Genomic DNA, 27387 nt, shown 5'->3' with positions numbered 1-27387 from the left:
CTCTGCCACAGGGTTTCCTCCCATAGGTCATGTGGTGAACATATGTCTTGTGTTACGGCCGGAGACATTTACTTCCCTTGATTGCAGTGAGAGGGTGATACCATAGGGGTCACCTTACAAATCATTTGGGTGCCATGCTTGACACTGTGCCAGTGCCGAGTTAGTTAGGCTCAGTATGGGTGAGCTGCAGTTTCTCCCTCAGGTCTGGGAAGCTTGCTTGTCTCGGCTGATATCCAGTGCACTCCCCACCAACATTCCTTACCTGCCTCCTTTCCTCTTTTTAAGTAGACAGAAAGAGATATGATCAACTTGGCATCCATCACTGAATTCTCTCTGTCTCTCAATAAGTATGTTCAGTGCTCCTTCTTTCCATGGAACTTAAATCACAGTCCCACAAAGAACAGATATTTACCTTTGGCATCGTGTATGATCTTCAGCAGCTGATGTGATATGAAACATTTGCCTCCCAGCTTCACTTTCTTTGTAATCGGTAGGGCATTATGTTACGAAAGTTGCTGACAGTGCAGCTTTAAGAAGAGGTGATGAACACTGTGTTGCCCTGCCCATTGCCACAGGAAGATCGTGAACAAGTGGAAACGTGAGTTCTTATATATATTCCTTCAAAGGATATGGGCTTTGCAGGCTGAGACAGCAGATAATGGTCTATCCGCAGTTGCCCTTGATAAGGGGGTGGCGAGCTGCCTTCATGGACTGTTGCTGTCGCTGAGGTGTGGGTATACTCATGATGCTGTTGTGGAGGGAGTAGCAGGATTCGGATCCAATGACAGTGAAGGAGTGGCAATATTTTCCATGCTGGGATGTTGTGTGTTTCGGGGTGCGGGGGGTGTGTTGGTAGAGGAGTGTGGTTGCAATTTCCAGTTGGTGATGTTCCAGTGCGTATGGTGGCCTTGATCTTCCAGGTTTGAAAGGTGCTAGAAACGTGCTTCCTACGGAGTCTAGGTACAGTGCATCCTGCAAATAATGCTGCAAACTGCTGCTACTGTGTGCTGGTGATGGAGTGAGTGAATGGCTGTGGACGCTTTGCGTTTCAAGAAGTCTGCTCTGAGATGGATTACATTAGCTTATGATTCATTCAGTTTTCTGGAAGGGTGATACTAGCATATAATCTCTATTTTTCCCACTTGTTAGATTGAAAACTACCTTCAGTATTCTGCACAAAAAACTGCAGATACTGGAAATTCAAAATAAAGTTTACTGAGTTTTCATGAAGGGTCTCTGGCCTGCAATGTTATTCTTGTTCTCTTCTCACGCACATGGCCTGACCTGCAGAGAGTCTTCAGCATTTTCTGTTTTCATTTTCAGTCTACTTTAGTTCTTTTGTAAATCATGTATTCTTCCTTACATACAAATTACCAGCGAGGATGTGTCAAAAATTGCACCTTATTTACTAAGAACAGCTTTTAGATTATGCAACTACGAAGGATGATAAATTGTTAAAAGTTTTTTTGGAGATCTAAGAAAGAGCAAATAAAACCTTAGTTTTAACTCAGAGAGTGATGGGCTTGTTATATGAACCAGAGGGTGAGAGGAGTTAAGTTTAAGGAGGATGTTTGGGGCACGTTTTTTTTATGCAGGGAGTGTTGCATGCCTGGACTGCACTCCCTGGGGTGGTGTTGGAGGCATATACAGTAGGGATGTTCAAGGGGTTCTTGGACGGTCACATGAATGTTCCAAATGGAAAGTTATGGAGATTGTAAATGGAGAAGGAATTATTTTTGTTGTGCATTCAATTAGAAAGGTCTTGGCCCAAAACTTAAGTTGGTTATTCTTCTCCATAGATCCTACCTGGTTTGCTGAGTTCTTCTAAGACTTTGTGTGTGTGTTGCTCAAGATTCCCAACATCTGCAGAAAATCTTGTATCTATGATTGTTAATATATTTAGTTCTGCACCACATTGTGAGCTAAAGGGCCTGTCCCTGTGTTGGACTGGTCTTTTTTCTGTATCAGAGACACGTTTTATTAGTTTTCAAAATAATGGAGTCAGTAGCAAGGAATTGCTACCTCTTTGATATTGAAAACTTTCTTGAAATACTAGTGACTTGATAAAACTGAGGGATTGTAAACAGTCTGTCACACTTTCACTACATTGATATCAATGGACCAAATTGGATAAGGATGGCAGATTTTTTGACCAAAAGTACATTAGTTAAAACAGGTGGGCTTTAATAAAAGTCAAGGGGCTTTATGATGCCAGTATATTATCTGCATCTTTTTCCTTAAAACTGGGTTCAAATAATGAAGCACCCATAGTGAGGTTTTTTGGATAACAAATCCAGTAATGCATAATTGTGTGAATTTCAAGTGATGGAGGCTAAATATGTTTTTTGGGCTTTTTCTCAGGATGAACAGGATGCATAGGAACAAAGGAAATGCAGCATGTTTAAGAAAGCCACCCGCTACAGTCTTAATCATCTCATAATGATAACATTATCTTTGACCACTTATAATAATCAGTTTCTATCAAGCAGAATATAAACCGATAAACTATTTAATAGATCAGTGGTCCAGAGTTGCTGAATTCATCCTCTCTCTTCCAAATATGCTTCTTGTATGAATGTTTCTACTATGGTCCATAGCAGAATAATATTTGTATGAATTATTTTTGTTGAGAGTTAGATTTGGGCAAAATAGCTGGGAACTTCCATCTTTGATTAAGTTTAATTTCCTTGCAATCAATCCTGCATATCATGTGGGCAGTAGGACGGAAGATTACAAGGAATTTTTGAAGCAGATCATCAACCACACAACACTCCCCCACTAGAGTAAAGCCTCGATTAGTGCACTTCATATCTCTAGTATTATTTCTTAACCCACACCATTTGACTAAGTCTCAAGAGTGCTTTCACAAAACCACAGCTGGTCAACTTGTATAAAGTAATTATTACAAATCCAAGCTTTGTTTCACCAGTGTGACATTTTCATTGTTTAAATGTACAAAGCAACTTTATGCTAATATATTGCTCAACCAAGGGCTGGTATTCTTGGTTCCACAGAACTGACAAAATGAAACTGTCCCCAGTCTCTTTCACTTGCTCCAGCAGTGACTAAAATCTTTTCATACACCGACTAATATATATATATATACACACTTTTTTATTGGTTTTAAAGAACAGTCTGTACTTCCAAGAGAAGACACTTCACCCCATTAGGCAGGCAGGTTCTTGAGGTGAAAGGTACACGCTGTTCACCAGGTGTGCTCGCCAGCACTTTTCATTGCCAACTAAATAAAGAAAGAAAACAACTTAAATTGTGTTATGTTCTGAGTTTTAGAATTTGGGCTGAGCAAGGATAAATTAGGTTTTGATTTTAGTATTGAACCAAGTTTCTTGCATGCATGAAAGAAGTTTATTTTTTTTAAGGTTCTTTAAGTTGATATATTCCAAGACCATGTGCAAGAATTTAACACCATGGAAAAATTAAGGAATTTGGAAGCATGTCTCATTTTTTACTGTGCATATTTGATACATGTACAAATCTATTCATTCAGCTGCAGGCACATTTCCTGAGACTAAATAAAAGAGCAATATATGAAGAACCTGCATGTTGAAACAGTCCTGAGCAGTTATTTAGTGTAGACTATAGTTACAACTATACAAACTATATAAAGAATAAAGTGCAACTATACAAACTATACAACTTACAGGTGAAGTTGGACTGGCACCTCTGGTAGGGCTTATTCCTGGTAGTTTCAGGACTTGACCTCAGGTCTTCAGTCACAATTCCCTATGTAGATAGTCATGTAACATATGCACTGGCAGTGCCCCGCACTTGCGAAGCAACTCAGAACCAGACTGATAGCATATGACCTTATTCTTTACCTTATTGTTATCTGATTGTTGGTCAGCCATCACAATTAATCCTATCAGAAATTATTTGAAATAGTATTCAAGGAAATGAAAAGCATTTGTTGTGTTTTTTTTTCCTGGACTGTTCATAGTAGTGTTCAGGAGAAAATTGATTGTTCCTCAAGACTACCCACAGTGTGACAATTTAAGTGCAGGTATGAATTTTATGTATTTTACGTGTGTGTGTGTGTGTGTGTGTGTGTGTACAGCCGTCACATCAAGTCCTTGGAGTGCTTCCACATAAGCTGCCTCCAGCGCATCCTGGGAATTACCTGGCGTGAGCGGGTGCCTCACACTGAAATACTTGTAAAGACCAACTGCAGGAGTATTGAGGCCATGATCACCCAGCGTCAGCTGCAGTGGCTGGGGCACGTGATAAGGATGCCCCCATGTCAGCTACCCCACTGAGTGTTATACGGCCAGCTACATCATGGTCGATGCTCAGCTGGAAAGCTGAAGAAGCGCTATAAGGATCAGATGAAGAATGCTTTAAGGAAGTGCAAGATCAGACCCGAGGACCCGGAGGATGTTGCTGCTGACCGTACCACTTGGCGACAGCTGTGTAGGGACGGGGTTCGTATTCTGGAGATGGAAAGAACAACCAGGAGACAGCAGAAGAGAGCCAGGAGAAATGCAGCCATGGTTGCCACCACTACCACATATACATGTCCCACCTGCAATAGAGCTTGTGGGTCCAGGATAGACTGTATAGTCATCAAAGATCTCACCGTTAAAGGAGTGGGCGTCATCATCGGATTTCAATGGACAGCGGAAGAAGAAGAAGAAGAAGAAGAAGAAGAAGTGTGTGTGTGTGTGTGTGTGTGTGTGTGTGTGTGTGTGTGTGTGTGTTTCATGTAGTCATGTGCCTCTGTTTATGTGTGCCCACTAACATGATCCTGTTTGTCAGTTTGCATGCTTCCATTCGTGTGTGTGTGTGTTTGTGTAACGCGTTTGTGTCTGTCTGCCTCTCTATCCATCTTTCGAAGCGTAAGTCCAAGTAGGAAATGTGGCAGCTGAAATAACCTCTAACTATTTCTGTCTGATGCAAGCGTGGCTGCCTACTTGTGAAAACTACAGAGAATAGGACAGGAACACTAAAAATCCATCAGCGTTTAATTAGCATTAAATCTGCCGGCGGAGATGCCACTCATGAACAACCCACGAGCGGTGGGGTGTACAGGGATTGTAAAAATTGGCAAACTTGATGAATTTCAAGACACACGATTTAAAATTGAAAAATACGATACCTATTTCTCTTTCCATCACTACCACCAAACTTCACAATCATTAAGCAATCATAACCCCATACCTTAAAAAATACCCTTAACTGCGCTGTCCATACAAACTAACTTACATGTCTGCTTTCCTTTCCCAAGATTTTGAAAGTTGTGAGCTCCTAGAACTTCAGTTTGAATCTATTTGCGAAGTATCAGATCCTGCCATAATACGGAAACAACTCCGATCAAAATCAGAATTGAGAACTCTGTAAACATAAGTGGTAACTCTCCATGCTCTTCTCAGTCTGTGTGCATTGTTAAAGGCTCTGCCTTTGTCCCATGCCTCTCTGTCATCCGTCATCTGGGTAAGACCACACTCATTTCGTTCGATTGCTTGATATCCATCTGCAACCCGAGAACCATCACCAACAATGGTTTCCCTTCCCTCACCTCAGGAAAGTGCCTTGGTTCCTTCTAATTTAACGTACGCATGGTATACTTTGATGGCACGATTTGGTCACAATGCTAGCTTTTCACATAGCTTGATAACACCCAATTCTCTCACCAGTGCCTCTTCCTAACCCTGGATATCCAAGTCGCATGACATCCAGTAGTGAATGAACAGAAACTTGTGATATAAATTCTTGTGAAGAGAAACATCATTTTCTTCAGATATCACTAAATGCAAAGGGAGAACTTGTTAGGCCTCCAATGTTTTTGAAAGCTTTCAATCCTTAAATCCTTGGCTTTTGTGCATTTTCATTTCTGCTAGTCAGTCACTGGTGGATTAAACAACTGAGAGATGCTATAATTCTGAAATAAAAGCATAAATAGCCCAACAAGCCAGGCAGCACCTGAAGGTGAAATACCGTTAATATTTCAAAGTGAGCACTGTCCATCAGAACTAGGGAAGTTTGATAACAAGCTTGGTTAGGCTTATACCTTGATGCCTCTAACCATCATGTTCCCCCATTTCCCAGCTATTTCCTACCCTCACTTGAAGCTTAAAATTGTCATGAATAAGTTCATGCAACTCTTGTGTTCTATTGGTATTCAGATCCTTCAAAAGTTAAACCAAAAACTAATGCAAGGAAGTCTGTCATAAAGGTATTAAAACCAAACTCACACCTAATCCAGGCCAACCAAATACCTGCTGCAGAGAATTAGACTTGGGAGGACACTTGTTTAATTCTGGTCTAGGTGAACTTAACATGCAAAGACCAGAACGTAAGGAGAGCCTTGAGGTGTGTACTATCTGGCAGCAACATCACTGGAAAACAAGGATAGTTGGTCAAAAGAGATCCAGACTGGTTTTACTACTGGCTTTGGTGATTAGTATCCTTTACATATCACCTCTCCTTGCCTCCCCTCCACTCACCCAAGCATTCACCAGGAATTCTTTGTCCTCCACCTCTTTCACAGACTCTCCATTTCTTGAATGTTGTCACTAAGGGTTCTTACTCTTTTTGATGCATTGTGGGTCTTTCTTACCTTGACCTCCTCACCTCAACATCACTGACTGGCCTCCTGCTACTAACTAAATCATTGGTAGCCTATCAGACCCCAGGTCCCAGGTGGGAATGATTTCAGAGAAAACATGCTGGTAATTTCAGTGGCTCAATATTAGGGCTCAGAACATAGAAAACCTACAGCACAATACAGGCCCTTTAGCCCTCAAAGTTGTGCCAAATATTTCCCTACATTAGAAATTACTAGGGTTACCCATAGCCCTCTACTTTTCTAAGCTCCATATACCTATCCAAAAGTCTCTTAAAAAACCCTATCGTATCTGCCTCCACCACCATTGCCAGCAGCCCATTCCACGCACTCACCACTCTGTGTAAAAAACTTATCCCGGATATCTCCTCTGTACCTACTCCCCAGCACCTTAAACCTGTGCCCTCTTGTGGCAGCCATTTCAGCCCTGGGAAAAAGCCTCTGACTATCCACATGATCAGTGCCTCTCATTATCTTATACACCTCTATCAGGCCACCTCTCATCCTCCAAGGAGATAAGGCCAAGTTCACTCAATCTGTTTTCATAAGGCATGCTCCCCAATCCAGGCAACATCCTTGTAAATCTCCTCTGCACCCTTTCTATGGTTTCCACATCCTTCCTGTAGTGAGGCCTCCAGAACTGAGCACAGTGCTCCAAGTGGGGTCTGACCAGGGTCCTATATAGCTGCAACATTACCTCTCAGCTCCTAAATTCAATTCCACGATTGATGAAGGCCAATACACCGTATGCCTTCTTAACCGCAGAGTCAACCTGCGCAGCTGCTTTGAGCATCCTATGGACTCGGACCCCAAGATCCCTCTGATCCTCCACACTGCCAAGAGTCTTACCATTAATACTATATTCTGCCATCATATTTGCCCTACCAAAATGAACTACTTCACACTTATCTGGGTTAAACTCCATCTGACACTTCTCAGCCCAGTTTTGCATCCTATCAATGTCCCGCTGTAACCTCTGACAGCCCTCCACACGATTCACAACACCCCAACCTTTGTGTCATCAGCAAATTTACTAACCCATCCCTCCACTTCCTCATCCAGGTCATTTATAAAAATCACGAAGAGTAGGGGTCCCAGAACAGATCGCTGAGGAATACCACAGGTCGCCAACCTCCATGCAGAATATGAGCTGTCTACAACCACTCTTTTCTTTCTGTGGGCAAGCTGGTTTTGGATCACTGCAATCACCAAGATCCTTTTCCATAGTGAATACTGAAGTAAAGCATTTATTAAGTACCTCTGCTATTTCCTCCAGTTCCATACACACTTTCCCACTGTCACACTTGATAGGTCCTATTCTCTCATGTCTAATCCTCTTGCTCTTCAAATACTTGTAGAATGCCCTGGGGTTTTCCTTAATTCTGCCCACCAAGGCCTTCTCATGGCCCCTTCTGGCTCTCCTAATTTCCTTCTTAAGCTCCTTCCTGTTAGCCTTATAATCTTCTAGATCTCTAACATTACCTAGCTCTCTAAACCTTTCGTAAGCTTTTCTTTTCTTCTTGACTAGATTTACCACAGCCTTTGTACACCATGGTTCCGGTACCCAACCATAACTTCCCTGTCTCATTGGAATGTACCTATGCAGAACTCCACACAAATATCCCCTGAACATTTGCCCCATTTCTTCTGTACCTTTCCCTGAGAACATTTGTTCCCATTTTAAGCTTCCAAGTTCCTGCCTGATAGCCTCATAATTCCCCTTACTCCAATTAAACATTTTTCCAACTTGTCTGTTCCTTTCTCTCCAATGTTATTGTAAAGGAGATAGAATTATGATCACTATCTTCAAAATGCTCTCCCACTGAGAGATCTGACACCTGGCCAGGGTCATTTCCCAACACCATATCAAGTACAGTCTCTCCTCTTGTAGGCTTATCTACATATTGTGTCAAGAAACCTTCCTGAACACACCTAACAAACTCCACCCCATCTGAACCCCTTGCTCTGAGGAGGTGCCAATTAATATTAGGGAAATTAAAATTTCCCACCATGACAACTCTGTTATTATTACACCTTTCCAGGATCTGTTTCCCTATCTGCTCCTCGATATCCCTGTTAATATTGAGTGGCCTATAAAAAACACCCAGTAGAGTTACTGACCCCTTCCCGTTCCTAACCTCCACCCAAAGAGACTCCGTAGACAATCCCTCCATGACGTCCACCTTTTCTGCAGTGGTGACACTATCTCTGATCAACAGTGCCATGCCCCCACATAAAACCCAGTACTTGAAGTACCCCTGTCCCTGAGCCATCCAAGTCTCTGTAATGGCCACCACATCATAGCTCCAAGTACTGATCCACGGTCTAAGCTCATCTGCTTTGTTCACAATACTTCTTGCGTTAAAATAGACACATCTTAAACCGTCGGTCTGAAAGCGTCCCTTCTCTATCACCTGCCTATCCTCCCTCACACACTGTCTCCAAGCTTTCTCTATTTGTGAGCCAACCGCCTCTTCCTCAATCCCTTCAGTTTGGTTCCCACCCCCCAGCAATTCTAGTTTAAACTTTCCCCAGTAGCCTTAGCAAACCTCCCTGCCAGGATATTGGTCCCCCTGGGACAAATACCTTGAGCACAGATATCTGTGGTGGTACTCCTGTGCAGTGCACTGAGGTTGCCATGTTACAGTGAAAAGTATTTTCAAATGTGACATTCAACCAAGTGCCTTCTATTCTCTCAGTTAATCTCAGAACATTTTTATGAAGAAAAGAAGAACTCTCCCACATTGCATCACTGAAACTGATTACCAGTCATAATTATGTTGTTGTTTGTGGGAACTTCTTGTGGTTGAGTCGGTAACAGTAATTCTCACGTTATGTAAGCGCTGTGGAAAGGAACTTATATAAGTAATCTGTGAGTACTACATTACCTGGCAAGAGCTTGGGTGCTTTTGGAATAAGAAGCAGAAGATGCTAGAATAATGTTTGTGTTACAATGTGCATTGGCAAAGTCAGAACACAAGTGTGGAGGAAGGACAGAGGACAATGTAGAGATGGCGATTGGAGATTATTCATAAGATTTCCAAAAGAACATCGGTGGTTTGGCCAAGCGACAACGCGAGAAGTAACATTCTCAAAACTAGGACCCCGGTAATCAGGCATCCACTTGAATAATACAAGCCTATTAAAATAAACTTAGCAAGTTTAAACAGAAAGCTCCAGGAGACAGCATTACAAAGTGCGAGTCACTTGAGAAAAACACAAGGGACTCTAAGTGATTAATTACTCTCGCTAAACAAACATTAACCAATTCAGATGCTCTATAAATCTTGGACCCCAATGCTCTCCGGTTCCCTGCATAGACCCAAAGAGTTCATTATAGCATGACTTTCTTTTCACTTTCACCACCTTATAGGGTCATAGAGCACAAGCAATCAGCCCATTATTATTATGCCGACCTTTTTGCCCATTTATAGTAATCCCATATGCGCACATTAGGTCCATATCCTCAAACAAAAGAAAAACTGCAAATGATGGAAATCTGAGCAACACACACGAAATGCTGGAGGAACTCAGCAGGCCAGGCAGCATCTCTGGAAAAAAGTACAGTCGATGTTTCGGGCCTTCGGCAGGACTGAAGAAAAAAGGTGAGGAGAAGATTTAAAAGTTGGGGGTGGGGGGTGGAGGAGAGAGAACTGTCAGGTGATAGGTGAAACCTGGAGGGAAAGGGATGAAGTAAAGAGCTGGGAAGTTGATTCGTGAGATGAAGTGGTGGGGTGGTAGGTGAGGACAAGAGGATGAAGTAAGAGCAAACGTGCGTGAAATGGAAGAGACAGGTCCATATCTTTCTATCCTGGCCTACTTTGTGCCTGAAATGCACCGCCCAGTGTGGTGATGAAGGCTGATATGAGACATTCAGGATGGACACATGAATGTGTAAGAAATGGAAGGATGAAGGCATTGTGTAGGCAGGAAGGATTAGTGTAGTTGGGCATTAGATTACCAATGTAATTAGTTCAGTACAGCATTGTGGGCTGAATAATCTGTTGCTGTGCTGTACTGTTCTAAATTCTATATTCTAATTTAATGTTGGCCTAAATGCCTCTTAAATGTAATGAGTGTATCTGACTCGACCTCCTGTGGCAGCAAGTTCCTGGTATTACTCACTGATGGTGTAAAAAAACTTTCCCCTTAGAGTCCCCTTAAAGCTCCTTCCTCTTACCATGTCCTCTTGGTTTTGATACCCTCGCTATGGGGAGAAAAGATTCTGACTGTCTACCTATCTATGCCTTTTATAAACTTAAATACCAATACCACGTCAAACATCAACTTCCATTATACCAGTGAAAAAATCCCCAGTCAGTATAAACTCTCCCTTTGACTGAAGTCCTCTAATTCAATCAATGTCCTGATGAATCTTCTCTACTCCCTTTGCCTTTTTCTCATTAACTTCTGGTCAGAGTTATGTGTGCGGGTAAGGAGGTCTGCTGACAATATCCTGAAGCCAATCTACAATAAACATCGAGAAACTGTCTGTCAGATACTGATCCTCAGCTGGGTCTACTGGCTGCACTAAATGCCATATAAAACTGGGTTCTCTTTGGCAGGCTGGGAATAGTAATTTTTCCTACTTTGGGAATAGAGTTTCAGCCAGAGGCTTCATTCATATTTAAATGCTGGGGATCCAATGACATTGTTCAGATTCTAATAGGAATCTTGAGGCTGATTGTAGCAGATCTCCCACTGCTGTGACTGTGGGTGGTCAACTGTACTGTAAAAAACTTAGAAATGATTGCTTCATTGAAGAGATCTGAGGGGGTCAGGAAGAGGAGGAGTGCTCCCCTAGGCCCTGCAATGAATCCCGGCATTTCCCTAGCATCTATACCCCAAAACCAGCTGAGTGTGTTAGCATAGAGGTAATGGTACATAATTCAGTTTTAAAGGATTGTTTGAGGAGTAAAGTTTGGCCTTTGTTCTTCTGCTCACCTCACCTCGATACTGAACTGATTCCACAACCAATGGACTCACTTTCAAAGACCCTACAACTCATGTTGTTGGCTTACTTGCTTGCTTTATGTATGTGTGTATGTATGTATATGTATGTATTTATGTATGTATGTATTTATCTATCTATCTATCCATCTATCTGTCTGTCTATCTATCTATCTTTCTATCTATCTATCTGTCTACCTGTCTACCTATCTATCCATATCTATCTCTCTATCTATTTCTCTGTCTATCTATTTATTCTATGCCTTTGTTTCGTGGCGGCCTGTTAGGAGACAAATCTCAAGGTTGCACAATGTATGAACTTTGATAATAAACGTACTTTGAACTTATATTTATCTTTCTATTTATTTATCTATCTGTCTATCTATCTACACATTGATTGTCAGTCTGTGTGTGTAGTTTTTCATTGATTCTATTGTCTTTCTTCGTTGTACTGTGAATGCCTGTAAGAAAATGAATCTCAGGGTGGTATATGGTGACATATACGTACTTTAATCATGAATGTACTTTGAACATTGAACCTTCAGCAAGGGCTTGGGATCTTTAATGCTCATCTGGGAGAGTGAATTTTAAGAAGAGACTCATCAAGTGATCCAGCCCTGCCTTTATACGGGCTTGGAGTATCAGTTGTGTTTCACAGTCGGATGTCTGAAATGGGGCTTGATCCCGCAGCCTTATAGTTTCGAGACAGGATTGCTAGAAGCAAGCCAAGAATAACTTCTTTACTTGAAGGATAAATTCTAGCCATGCCTTGAGACAGCTTTTTGCTTTCTGAACCGATGCATTTGCAGCTCAGTGTGGGCCGTGAGTTGATAGGATATCTGAAGTTAGAGCGTTTAGTAGAACTGCATTCCTTTCAGCAGGGCTTACACTCATGGAGTAAGTGTGTGCATTCGTGTGGAGCACATTGCTTTGTATGCACTTGGTGGGATGATTGTTCAGTTAAATGTTCCTAGCACGTGCCATTGGGTGCCAGCCTAACTATGCACACTATCCATTCTGAGCAAATTTGGCACTGGATTTTTAATATCCCAAGGGTAGAGTAATCACCTCTAGCTGGATGTATTGCTGTAGATTTCCTCACAGGTTCTTCTGACTCCAAACACTCCATCCTGTCAAACAGCTTTTTATTGTTCCCAGTGTTATTATAACTAATAAACTAAAACAAAAAGGGACCACAATTGTTTCTTGCCATCACAATGATTTGTTCTCCCAGTTTGTTTGCAATCATGCGCAGAATATTAACCTTAAATGCCCAGAAAAACGAGAGCCTTCCTGATCTCTCCTGAATATTTAATTTGTGTTTACGTGAGGAAAGTAAATTAGTCGATGAAATCCCTTATGCACAATATCGGTTTTAAGAGCACGAGTAACTGACATCAATCAATGGTCTTGCAGTTATGGCATACATAAACCTATTTAATATATGAAATATTCATTATAATTCCTAACAGCTTGCATAATCCTGAAGAGGCTTTTTTACTCCCATAACCCTTGTCTCTATTTTTGCCTACTGCCTTCAAAAGAAGGAGTTATTTGGTTCTCTCCTGCAGCATTTCTGACAGCCCTACAAAACACCTACATAAACTATTAAGGTTAAACATGGCCTAATGTTAAATTATGTCAGATTGGCTCAAGACCAGCAACATGGGGATGGGAAGAAAACTGAGAATCTTCCCTCAACTCCTGCTGGCTGGAGTAGGAGTCACTGTCTGAAGTATTAAAACGTATTTAGTCATCGTTTAAATTGCTGATACCATTTGGGTTTCTAAGGCATCAAAGAAGAAATTCTGACAGGATTACTAATCCAAGAACAAAGGGTGCAGCCTCCTGTGAAGACTGCAAAGTAAATATATCACATATGCATGCTTAAAGTAATTAACTTTATAGACAGGAGTACATATGTAGATTGGCAACTTTATTTCCTCAGCAATACTAACAAAATAGCCTGTGTATTCCCTCTGCACTTTGGTGTTGCCATGGCAACTGCTTAGCAGGTCAAAGTCTCGGTATGAAAGCATGGGTAGATGTCTCATGCTGGTGGTGATGGCTTTCTTCTGCCCTTTCTGTCTGACTACACTCAGTCAATGGGCTGGAGGCAGGCCACGTGACTGGGTTTCGCTGAATAGAAGGAATGTGTGGCTTGCACATTGAGACAGGGCCAGGTTTTAAACAGGGCGAAACACAGTGCAAGAGTTTGTGAACCTTAGGTCAATAGAGAAGTCAGGAATTTACTAGCGGCTGTGAAGATTAAATTGAAATTTAAGCAGATAACTTATCTTACTAATTTACCAGATTCTTCCTGAAGAGAAACGCTGAAATCATTTGTTGTTAAATTTCTATTGTTAGGTCTTTACCCTTTCTTCTTAGCTTGCATTTGAGTGAGCTTTATAAATATAAATCAACTACAACACTAGGTGCACCATCTTGCTTAAAACAGGGCAAATGCTGCCTTTTAACCCTGCACATCTTTTAAAATGTCCGTTGCCCATCTTAATTGCATCACCGTGGTGGGGGGCTACTGCACAGGATTAAAATAAGCTGCAGAGAGATGTAAACTTAATCATTTCCATTATGGGCACTAGCCTCCGTAGTATTCAGGACATCTTCAAGAAAGAATACCTCAAAAAGTCACCAATCATCATTAAGGATCCCCATTGTCCAGGACATGCCCTGTTCTTATTGCTACTAGCAGGAAGGAGGTACAGAAGCCTGAAAGCACTCCCGTGATGATTCAGGAAAAGCTTCTTCCCCTCTGCCATCCATTTTCTGAATGGTCATTGAACCCATGAACAATACCTCACTACTTCTTAAATTTCTATTTTTGCACTACTCATTTAACTTAACTATTTGATAATGTGTACACACACTGTAATTCACAGTTTTTTCCCCATTTATTATGTACTGCTGCGGCAAAGACAACAAATTTCATGACATATGCCGGTGATATTAACCCTGATTCTGATTACATGTAATGTTCGTCCTTATTGATCTGATTATAAAGTGCTTTTCAGATGGATGCTGAGAGCAGAATGATTACCCCTCTTTGATTATCGAGAGTAAGTATGGGTATTATAAACACATGCCACAGGAAGGATTTTAATTGTGCAGGAAGTTGAGAGAAGGTGGGATTGCTGAGCGATTAGAAAGGGGGAATAAAATGGTTCAAATTGATGTGTGGGTTTTACTGAGGTAATATAGCAGTTTCTTCTGAAATTGTCAACTCTTATCAGTAGCATGAGAATCGATATTGAGAGGACACTTGATAATGATACTTGATTTATTGAGGGGAGAAAGCAGGATCTCCCAGTGGCCACACATTTTAATTCCACGTCCCATTCCCATTCTGATATGTCTATCCACAGCCTCCTCTACTGTCAAGATGAAGCCACACTCAGGTTGGAGGAACAACACCTTATATTCCATCTGGGTAGCCTCCAAACTGATGGCATGAACATTGACTTCTCAAATTTCTGCTAATGCCTCACCTCCCCCTCGTACCCCATCCGTTATTTATTTATATACACACATTCTTTTTCTCTCTCTCCTTTTTCTCCCTCTCACTATACCCCTTGCCCATCCTCTGGGCTTCCCCCCCACCTCCCCCTTTTCCTTCTCCCTGGGCCTCCTGTCCTATGATCCTCTCATATCCCTTTTGCCAGTCAACTGTCCAGCTATTGGCTCCATCCCTTCCCCTCCTGTCTTCTCCTGTCATTTCGGATCTCCCCCTCCCCCTCTCAAATCTCTTACTAGCTCTTCTTTCAGTTAGTCCTGACGAAGGGTCTCGGCCCGAAACGTCGACTGTACCTCTTTCTAGAGATGCTGCCTGGCCTGCTGCGTTCACCAGCAACTTAAAGTGCATAGTCAGATGCTCTTTGAAGCCAAAAACAATGACCCTGTCAGCATAGCTCTTAATTATTTAACAGCACAAATCAGACCTGTTATCTTTAGCACTCACAATAAAACAAGCATGACATAATGCCAAACTATGTTAGATTTTAAATGTCTTATTTCATCCCACCATGGTGTTTCTCTTTTGGTTTTGGGTTGAGTATTGACCAGTGAGAGCTTTAACTTAAAAGTAATGGTGAACCAAGAAGAACTGCCTCATTTTTCAACAATGTCATAACATAATTTGCATTGATGTAGATTGGGTGAATGGATGATTTGAAAACTGCACTTTTGACAGTGCAACACTCCCTCTGGAGGGGTAGTCTTGTTCATCATGGAGTCATGCTGCACCAAAATAAGTCTCTTCCTCCATTTTATCTATTTTTACCACCAAGTGCATTTCTGTACTAATCTCATTTATGAGCACTTGTTTTATAGACTTCTATGCCATCATGGAAAAAAGTCTCAGTTTATCCAGTCTCTCCTCAGAAATGAAATGCACCATCTCAGGTAAATTAGGTTAGATTAGATTAGATTAGATTAGATTCAACCTTATTGTCATTGTGCTGAGTACAGACACAAAGCCAATGAAATGCATTTAGCATCTGACCAGAAATGCAAAGAATAGTGTTGTTTACAAAAAAACTGCAAATAAAAAAAGTGCTACAGCACACAAATATAAAAGTACTGAGGCAGTACAATATGGGTGCAATACTGCTTAGTGCTGTGATGAGAGGTTCAGCAGCGTCACAGCCTCAGGGAAGAAGCTCTTCCTGTGCCTGCTGGTGCGGGAGCGGAGCTACTACTGGATGGGAGGAGAGTAAGAAGTCCAAGGTTAGAGTGAGATGTATCCTTGATAATGCTTTTCGCCCTGCCCAGGCAGCGTTTATGGTAGATGTTCTCAATGGTGGGCAATTGGGTGCCGATAATCCGTTGGGCAGCTTTCACCACCCGGAGTGCTTTGCGGTCCAATACGGGATAATTGCCATACCACACTGAGATGCAGTTGGTGAGTATGTTCTCAATGGTACAGAGGTAAAAGTCTGACAGTATCCTGGGACTGGGGTAAGCTTTCTTCATGCTCTGCAGGAAATAAAGGCGCTGTTGCGCCTTTTTGATCAGGATGGAGGAGTTCAGGGACCAGCTGAGATCCTCGGAAATGTGGACACCAGGAATTTGAAGCTTGATACACGCTCCACTATAGTTCTGTTGATGTAGATGGGGACGTGAGTGTGACTCTTGGCATGCCTGAAGTCCACAATGATCTTCTTGGTCTTCTGGGTGTTAAGGGTCAGATTGTCGTCGGCACACCATGCAGCCAGGTGCTGAACCTCATCCCTGTAGGCCGTCTTGTCATCCCCTCTCCACATGTCCTGTCTACACTCTCCATTGCGATTGCACCTTTCCTACAATGTTGTGGTTAAAGTGCAGGAATAACAAGTCACTGCTGTCTAGATATGGAATTGTTTTAATTCTGGGGCTTCTTTTACACAATGCCCGCTCTCTTGACTCTCATAGTTTGAGGGTCATATCAAAAACGGTTGTATTGCATTTCAGGACAGACATTTGCCTCTTTCCTCACTCTTGCTGATTTATGTTACTTGTTGATTCAATGCCCCAAAGGCTGTTGGCTTGGAATGAACATTAACCAACAATGACACACTGAAGCTGAAGGGTTTGAGAATTGTAGTAGATGCAGTTAAGTTAAAGCATTGGTCAAGTTCATAGAGAAGCAGTTCTGTAGTAGAGGTACCAGCATGGAGAATAGAATGGTACAGTGTAATAACAGGCCCTTTGGTCCACAGTCTCTATGCTGACCATGATGCCAATCCCAAGTAGTTTCAGCTGTCTACACATGGTGCTTATCCCACTATTCCCTGTCTGCTCATGTGTCTATCAAATACCTCTTAAACATTGCTATTGTGTCCAATTCTACTACCATGCACACTTATATTAGGTATTTCCTCCCTGGGAAGAAAACTCTATCTACCCTATCTACATGCGTCCTGATTTTATATACTTCTATCAGGTCACCTCCCAACATCCAAAGCCCTAGAGTAAACAATCTTAGTTTGTATAACCTCTCGTTAAACGAACCCTCTGAAATCCAGACAATATCCTGGCAAGCCTCTTCTGTATTCTCTTGAAAGCCTCCACATCCTTCCTGTAATGCAGCAAGCAGAAAAGCACATGGATCTCCAAATGTGGCTGACCTGACTTTTTATGCAATTGCTTGCGAGCAGCATGCAGCAGTGCCCCCGACGTTTTGCTGACTGGGTTTGTCAGTTTTGGGAGGGTGGTGGAGTTTGGGGTGACCAGACTGAAAGGAGCTTTTGTTCACGTGTAGGTGTTTTAAAGAAAACAAGTTCTGCAAATGGTTTAGATGATAGTTCAGATGTGGGAGTTCTTAGACATTATCTGAAGTGGAGTCTCAAAGTTAGTTCTGAAGCTTGTGCATTGCAGTTACTGCAAAAGGAGCAAACTGCATGGTGCACTTAGTTTTGCAGCTATTGACTAGGGACAGTCTCAATAATGTCAAAGGCTGAACAAATCCATGAAAAAACATTACCAATCTCAGGACCCCAGAAGTCAATGCCTCCCTCTGCAACTGGATCCTTGACTTCCTGACAGACAGACACAAGTAATAAGAATAGACAGTAACATTTCCCCATGATGATCCTAAACACTGCTGCTCCAAAAGGTTGCATTCTCAACCCCACAGTTTACTCCCCGTACACTCATGCCAGCATAGCCGGATTCTGCTCTAACACTATGTACAAGTTTGCAGGTGATGCACTGCAGTGGGCTGCATCTCAAGTAACAATCAGTTGGAATAGAGGGAGAAGATAGGGCGCTTAGTCACATGGTGTCATGACAACAACCTTTCCCTCAATGTTAATAAAATGAAAGAGCTGGAGATTGGCATCAGAAAAGGGGGTGGTGCACATGCTCCTGTCTATGTCAATGGTGCTGAGGTTGAGAGAGTTGACAGTTTCAAGTTCCTAAGCATAAACTTCTCTAATAGCCTATCCTGTTTCAACCGCGTTGATGTCATGGGCAAGAAAGCTCAACAATGCCTCTACTTCCTCAGGGAGCTAAAGAAATTTAGCATGCCCCCATTGGCCCTTACCAATTTTTATCAATAATTCTTCGTTAACAGCATTCTGTCTGGATGCATAATGGCTTGGTGAATGCAAGAGAGGACAGAGAGATATGGACACAGCTCAGCATATCATGGGAAACACCCCCTCTCCATGGACTCTTGTCTATATTTCTTGCTGCCTCATAATTCAAGACCCTACTCACCCCAGACATTCTCTCCTCTCTCTTCTCTGATTGGGCAGAAGATACAAAATCCTGAAAGCATGTATCACTGGGATCTATGCCATTGTTATCAGACTCTTGAATTGAACTCTCGTATGATAAAATGGACACTTGGCCTTACAATCTACCTCATTATGATCTTGCATTTGATCTCTGCACTTTTCAGTGGTTTCTAAACTTTATTCTGCATTGCTATTGTTTTGGTCTCAACAAGGCAGTTGCAGTGAGAACGTTTCCTTTGGTTCACCGATTAGGAGAGAGGAGCATTGTCTTTTAACACTGTAATATGAGGGGTGATTGATAAGTTCATGGCCTGAGGCAGTTGGACATGAGTTATACAGCTCTTGTTACATGCATGTGCAGGTCAACTCTGAGTGATTATGCAGAAAGTTTGAAGTTAATAACTCATTTCCTTCTACCTTAGGCCACAAACTTATCAATCACCCCTGCTGTGAACCACTTTCTGGAGGTCCAAGATGCCGACTTCTACAAAGAAGGGATCCGTATGCTCCTCGACCGCTGGACTAAGTGTGTAAATGTAGGAAGCGAAAATAAATGTGCTAGGTTTTCTAAAATTGACTCCTTCTACCTTAGGCCACAAGCTTATCAAACACCCCTCGTAAGTATGAATTTCTTGTGTCAGAATTGTGATCCTTGGGGAGTCTCTGCACAGGGACTGCTGGACTATCGAGGAATGCAGGAATCAGCTGGTAAATGAAGTTAATTCCAAAGGCCAGATCAACCATACTCTGACTGAAACACAGATCATGTTCTAGGGATTGAGTGACCTCCCCCTGTTGCTATTTATAACAAAAGACCTGAAGCTTTGTCATGGAGGTAAATTAATGGAACAAGGAAAGGGGGAGAGAAGGAAAGATTTAAGGAGGTAATTCCATAGCAAAGGACTTAATGGATTTAAATTACATTCGGTGACAATGCTGGGCCAACGGAAATGAGGAATGGATGAAAGGCTGGAAATGAAAGAGTAAGGAGACCTTAAGAAGTTGAAGTTTACAGAGATCAGGAGGGGTGGAGAGAGGAGCCATTAAGGAATTTCAGAACAAGAATAACAATTTTAAATTTAAAGCTTTGCTGCCCTGGGAGCTGCTTAGGGCCAGTGAATACCACTGTAAAGCTGAACAGGACAATGCCATTTGACACCATGATAAGCCTCATGCTAAATTGTATTTATATTGTGGCAAAACTTTTCCAGCTGACCTGAATTGACAAGCATTCATTAGAAATAGCTGTATTTTCTCAAAGGACATTGTTATTGAGACAGCTCTAGGACATGTGCACTCAATAGCGTTCACAGTCTGCAGGACTCAATCACTGGCATAAAACCCTACAGCCCGAAGGCTCTGGGTGCTTGGCTGCAAAGTTAAATTACATTCATTACAATAAAGCAATTATTTAGGATTGCACACAGAATTTTGCTACTTTCTACACTGCAAATAATAATTGCCAACTTTCATTTGATCCATTCCTGGCGGCAACATTAAGGACCTTTACCATCCGGGGCATGCTCTCTTCTCATTACTACCATCACGCAGTAGGTACGGGAGACAACAGACCCACACTCAATGGTTCAGAAACGGCTTCTTCCCCTCCCCCAGCAGATCTCTGAACAGTCCGCGAACCCATGAACACTGCCTCATTATCCCGTTTTTGCACTATTTATTTATTTTGCAATTTACAGTAATTTTATCTCCTTGTCCTGCACTGCGGCCACAGAACAACAAATTTCATGTCAAACAAGACAGTGAAAATAAACCTGACCACCTTCAAACGACCATGTTGTCAGACTGTAGCCACGCAACCCTCAACCTTTCCCCTCTCACATTGCTCCACCACAGTGGAAACAAGAACACAGCTTGCACTTAGATAGCATCATACATATAGGAAATGTCCTAAAGTGCTTGACAGGCGTAGCCTCAATCAACGCTTGGTAATGAGCCACTGATATTTAGCTGCTTTTAGCATGCGGTGATACCAGAGGAGTTTTCACATCCTTCTGCATGATTCCTCTGGAGATTCACTACACAGTTTACATACCCGGGTGTCGAAATGAGGTTTACTAAGAGAATACCAGGAACATCAGCAGCACTACAACGTCAACAAACATCGTGTGCACTCACCTCCTGTTGGAAGGTGCTAAGGAGAGGGCAAAATCAATCTTTTTTCAACATATTTAAGAAGATTTGTAACTTCCCTTCACATTCTATTAATATCCAACTCTATATAGTGAATTACGTCTCCCCTTTTGCTTTGGGAGATTTCAAGCACGCAGGTGTGTCTTTGCCAATTCTTGGCAAATATATTTATTCATTGAGATCCGGTATTGAATAAGCCCTAGAGCCATGCCACCCAGCAATCCTCCAATTTTAACCTGAGCATAATCACGGGACAATTTACTATGACCGATGAACTTGCCAACCGGTATGTCTTTGGATTATGGGAGGACACCGGAGTATCCAGAAGAAACCCACACGGTCACGGGGAGAAAGTACAAACTTCTTACAGGCAGCGGTGGGAAATGACCCCAGGTCACCTGTACTGTAAAGCATTGTGCTAACCACTATACTACTGTGCCTCTTCAGTAGGGGAAGAAGCTAGTCCAGCTTGTTGCTATTTGACCTATATCCCTCGAAACATAAGACCAAAAGACGATAAAAATAGGAGCAGAATTAGGCCATTCAGCCCATTGAGACAGCTACACAATTCCAACATGACTCATCCCGGAACCCACTCAACCCTATACACCTGCCTCTCCCCATAACCTCTGTCACCCTGACCAATCAAGAAACTCAATTTTCATTTTAAATACACCCATGTTCTTGGCCTCTACAGCAGTCTGTAGCACAGCATTCCACAGATTCACTACTCTGGCTAAAAAAATTCCTCTTTACCTCTGTCCTAAAGGGTCACCCCTCAGTTTTGAGGCTGTGCCCTCTAGTTCTGGACACCCCCACCACAGGAAACATCCTCTCCACATCCGCCCTGTCTAGTCTCTCAACATTCGGTAGGTTTCAATGAAATCCCCTCGTGTTCTTCTAAATTCCAGTGAGTACAGGCCCAAAGCTACGAAATGCTCCTCATACATTCACCATTTCATTCCCAGAGTCATCCTTGTGAACCTTCTCTGGACTCTCTCCAATGGCAACACATCCTTTCTGAGATAAGCGGCCCAAAACTGTTGACAATACTCCAAGTGATGTCTGACCAGAGCCTCATAAAGCCTCAGCATTATCTCCTTGTTTTTCCATTCTATTTCCCTCGTAATAAATGTCAACATTTCATTTGCCTTCTTTACCACAGACTCAACTTGTAAATTAACCTTCTGGGAGTCTTGCATCAGGACTCCTATGTCCCTTTGCACCTCTCATGTTTGAATTTTCTTCCTATTTAGATAATAGTCTTCACTTTTGCTCCCTTCGCCAAAATCCATTATCATACATTTCCCAACACTGTATTTCATCTGCCACTTTTTTTGCTCATTCTTTGAATTTGTCCAAGTTCATCTGAAATTACATTCCTTCCTTAGAGCTACCTACCTCACTACTTATCTTTGTATTATCTGAAAACTTTGCCACAAAGCCATCAATTATCTAAATCATTGACAAACAATGTGAAAAGTAGTGGTCCTAATACCAACCCCTTGAGGAAGACCACTAGTCACTGGCAGCCAATCAGAAAAGGCCTCCTTTATTCCCACTTACTGCCTCCTGCCTGTCAGCCATTCCTCTATCCATGCCAGTATCTTTCCTGTAGTGCCATGGGATTTTATCTTGTTAAGCAGCCTCATGTGTGGCACTTATCAAACACCTTCTGAAAATCTAAGTAAATGACATCCACTGCCTCTCCTTTGTCCACCTTACTTGTAACTTCCTCGAAGAACTTTAACAGATTTGTCAGGCAAGATTTCTCTTTCCAGAAACCATGCAGACTTTGACTTACTTTGTCGTTATTCTCCAAGTACCCCGAAACTTCATCCTTAATAATGGACTTCAACGTTTTCTCAACCACTGAGGTTAGACTAATTGGCATAATTTCCTTTCTTTTGCCTTCCTCCCTTCTTGAAGAGTGGAGTGACATTTGCAATTTTCCAGTCCTCTGGAACCATGCCAGAATCAAAAGATTCTTGAAAGATTATGACCAATGTACCTGTTGTCTCTTCAGCAACCTCTTTCAGGACTCCGGGATGTAGTCCATCTGGTCCAGGTGACTTATGCGCCTTAAGACACTTCAGTTTGCCTAGAACTTTTTCCTTTGTAATAGCAATGGCACTCTCTCTACTCCCTGACACTAATGGACCTCTGGCACACTGCTATTGCCTTCCGTAGTGAAGACTGATGGAAAGTACTCATTAAGTTCATCCACCATTTCTTTCTACCCCATTACTACCTCACCAGCATCATTTTCCAGTGGTCCAATGTCAACTGTCGCCTCTCTTTTATACTTTATATAACTGAGAAAAAAACTTAGTATCCTGCTTTATATTATTGGCTAGTTTGCCCTCATATTTCTTATATTCCCTTCTTATGGCTTTTTAAGTTGCCTTTTGTTGGATTTTAAAAATTTCTCAATCATCTAATTTCCCACTCACTCTTGCTATATTATATGCCCTTTCCTTTAGTTTTATGCCATCCTTAAATTCTCTTGTCTGCTGCGGTTGCCTACTCCTGCCATTTGAGAACAACTTCTACTATGGGACATCTCTATCCTGCACCTTATGAACTATTCCTAGGAACTTCAGCCACCTCTGCTCTACCATCACCCCCTCATATCCCACTCCAATCCACCTGGGCAAGCTCCTCTCTCACGCCTCTGTAATTCCCTTTATTAAATTATGATACTGATACATGTGACTTATGCTTCTCCCTCTCAAACTGCAGGATGAATTCAATCATATTATGATCACTGCCTCCTAAGGACACTAAGGAGACACTGTCTCCTTTACCCTAAGCTCCTTAATAAAATCTGGATTATTACACAACACCCTATCGAAGATAACCATTCCCTGAGTAGGCTCAAGCACAAGCTGCTCTAAAAAGCCATGTCATAGGCATTCAACAAATTCCCTCACTTGTGATCTGACACCAACCTAATTTTCCCAATTCCCTTGCGTATCGAAGTCTCCGATGACAATTGTTTCATTACCCTATTACATGCCTTCCACCTTCCTTTGCAGTCTCAACCCCACCTCTTGGCTACTATATATGATTCCCATGATGTTTTTTTCTCTCTCGCAATTTCTTAAATCCACCCACAAAGATTTGACATTCTCTTACCCTGTCACCTGTTTCTAAAGATATAATTTCATTTCTTACCAGAGAGCCACACCACCACAGATGCCTTCCTTCCTGTCCTTTCAACAAAAAGTATATCCTTTGATATTAAGCTCCCAACTATGACCTTCTTTCGACCATGACTCAGTGATGCCCATAACGTCATACTGACCTACATGTAATTGCGCCACGAGTTCATCCATCTTATTCTGAATACTTCTTGTATTTAAATACAGCACCTTCAGTGCTGCATTCTTTGCCCTTTTGACTTTTGCCTTTGTGGTACAATTTAACACTTTGCACTGTCTGCATTTGTATCCACTCATTGGCCTGTTCTTCCTTACCCTCATATGACACCCATCATCTACTTGTAAACCTCCTCAACCCTATTAAATTGGTTCCTATCCCCCTCCCATATCAAACCTGGCCACAAGAATATTGGTCCCCCTCAGATTCAAGTGCAACCCAACCCTTTTGTACAGGTCCCATCTGCCCCAGAAGAGCACCCAATGATCCAGAAATCTGAATCTCTGCCCCCTGCTCCAATTCTTCAGTCACGTATTTATCTGCCACCTCATTCAATTCCTATTCTCACTGTCGCGTGGCACAGTCAGCGATCCTGAGATTACTACTCTTGAGGTCCTGCTCCTCAGCTTCCTTCCTAACTCCCTGTACTCTACTTTTAGGCCCTCCTCCCTTTTTCTACCCATGTTGTTGGTACCAATATGTACCACAACTTCTGGCTGCTCACCCTACCTTTTCAGGATATTGTGGACACGTTCAGAACCATCGCAGACCTTGGCACCTAGGAGGTAAGCAACCATCCATGTTTCTTTTTCACTTCCACAGAATCGCCTATCTGTCTTTCTAGCCATACAGTCCACTATTACTGCTGCCATCCTCTTCAGTTCCCTACCCTTCTGAGCCACAGGGTCAGACACAGTGCCAGAGGCATGGCCACTGTTACTTCCCCCAGGCAGGTAATCCCCCCAACAGTGCTCAAAAAGGAGCAGTTATTGTTGAGGAGGATGGCCACAGGGGTGCTTTCCACTGTCTGATATTTTCCTTTCCCTTTCTTGACAGTCACTCATTTATCTGTTTCCTGCAGCCGTGGGGTGACTACCTCCCTGTAGCTCCTGTCTATCACCTCCTCACTTTCCCTAACAAGACGAAGGTCATTGAGCTGCAGCTCCAGATCCTTAACTCAGTCTCTAAGGAGCTGCATCTTGATGCACCTGGTGCAGGTGTGGCCATTGGGGAGGCAGGAAGTCTCCTGGAAATCCCACATCTGGTACTCAGAACAGAACTCTGGCCCTGCAGATATACCTCCTATTCTTTCAAATGTTAAACAAGAAAAAGAAATATGAAATAACCTTATCTACTTACCTTGCCTCTGCCTGTTCTTGCCGAAGCTTTTGAACCAAAGCCTTACCACTCTGACTGCGACCACTCTGATGATGGCACTCTGCTAGAAGGTACCTCTCTCTATGTTTTTCAAGCTTTGCTCAGAACCTGCACAGGAATGCCTCTACTACATCTGTGCCACTGTCCATTCCCCCTACATCATTTCAAGTGTCTTTTGAATGTTGTTATTTTACCTGCCTCAACTACTTTCTCTTGGAGCTGGTTCCATATATCAACCATCTTCAGTGTGGTAAAAGTTTCCCCTCAAGGTTCTGATTAAATCTTTCCCTGCAAAACCAATGTCTAGTTTTTGATTCACCATTTACGGGAAAAATATTCATCTCTTCCAATGTTAGTGAAACTCAAGAAAGACAAGGTAGTATTAAACAGTGCATTAAAGTTTGTTGATGGTCCCAGAACATTCACTTACAAAATGTGAACAGATGCTCGCAAAGACTGGGTTAAAATCAAATGTGATTTTTGCTTGTTACTGTCATTGCTCGTGATGAAATTATGCAACAGGGCATTCAATGCGTGCAGTAATTTTACTCGGCAATATGCTGTTATTAGCAAGGAGCTCACAGAGTTGCCAGGTGCACCTGCATGTGTTAAAACTTGCATTTATATACAGGTGTACCTGTCATAATCATGATGTACTCTAAGATATTTTACAGCTACTAATGTACTTTAGCTGTACCATTAACATGAAAATATAGCAGATCTGTGCACAATAAGATCCCACAAATTAAAGTCCAATGATGATATTAGTGATGATAAGATGACAATATTCTCCATTATGAATTGGTTTATTATGGTTTCCTAAGTTAGCTGACAAAAGATGATTTTCTTTGCAACTGCTGTCAGAGTTAATCTTATTGCCCAAAGATTCTTGTGAGGACCACAATCCACAAGCTCCTGAATCTATTCGAGGGACTATTCTAAATGTCTATCACATCGCCTGGCTATGGTGTTCGATGACCAACATCCCAATGAGGGAAATTATTATGTGACTTGGGCCTTTTGTCTTTTCTGCAGGAAATCACCAGTGTTGGCAGTCTAAACTTCAGTAATCTTACCTAAAACTGACCACCATTCCTCAGGATTCTGTGGAGCAATGCCAGGCAGTTGAAAATGTACACAAGAGACTACGGATATGTGCTCCACCTCACTGCTGTCGATCCAGCCCTCACCAAACCAATTCTATTTTCTAAATGTCTGCCCTTGGCCCAACCCAGACAGAACAGAATGAGTGTACCCCTCACCCTTACCTACCACCTCATGAGCCTCTATATCCAATATATCACTCTCTGCATCTTCTGCTACCTCCAGCAGGATCCAACCACCAAGCACAGATGCATCTCCTCTCTCCATTTTCTGCAGGGATCTCTCCCTCAGAACTCCCTTGTTTACTCATCCCTCAGCACCAATCCCCTTCCTGTTCTTATCCCTGAAGTTGCACCGCTACACCTGCCCGCACAGCTCCTCCCTGTAAGCAGTCCTTCCAGCTGAGGCAGTCCTCTACATGAGAATCCATCAGTGATATTTATTGCATCTGGTGCTTCCAGTATGGCCTCCTCCACATTGATGAGATCTGATGTGGGTCGCTTTTGGTTTGTTTTGTGTTCAAAAGTGTACCTTAGCCTCGATGAACGTTCTTGGTTTAAGCAAGCAGTTAGTCCCATTGGTTCTGGTGAAATGAAAGATGCCAAGAATTAGGCTTTATCTTTGGCAGAAGTATTCATGAGCATTTCTCAACATGCTCAGTCTAATTAACTACTATTTTAAGAATACTGATTGACAAGTGTTCTGATTAATGTTTCAATAATTGCATGCCTACATTTAAGCAGATGCCAGGCAGTGCTGGGCGCAGTGGACCGGTGTTCCCTTCTCTCCTTCTGCAGAGCAGTGCTGCTGGGGAGCGGTGCATGTGGA

The 27387-nt window shown here is 42.3% G+C and overlaps 1 long non-coding RNA gene across 1 annotated transcript; it reads right to left on the bottom strand.

The window, feature by feature from the left end:
* Positions 1-3111: 3111 nt before the first annotated feature.
* LOC140212354 (uncharacterized) lies at positions 3112-27387 on the bottom strand. The gene is made up of 3 exons (XR_011889702.1): positions 27293-27387; positions 27091-27142; positions 3112-3241 (listed from the first exon to the last, which is right to left on the bottom strand). It is a non-coding gene; the product is annotated as an uncharacterized lncRNA (long non-coding RNA).

This window comes from Mobula birostris, chromosome 19 (assembly GCF_030028105.1).
Source record: "Mobula birostris isolate sMobBir1 chromosome 19, sMobBir1.hap1, whole genome shotgun sequence".
In the NCBI taxonomy this organism is placed as follows: domain Eukaryota; kingdom Metazoa; phylum Chordata; class Chondrichthyes; order Myliobatiformes; family Myliobatidae; genus Mobula; species Mobula birostris.
Note: the sequence above shows the minus strand (reverse complement) of the source record. Positions and strands in the feature narration are given on the sequence as shown.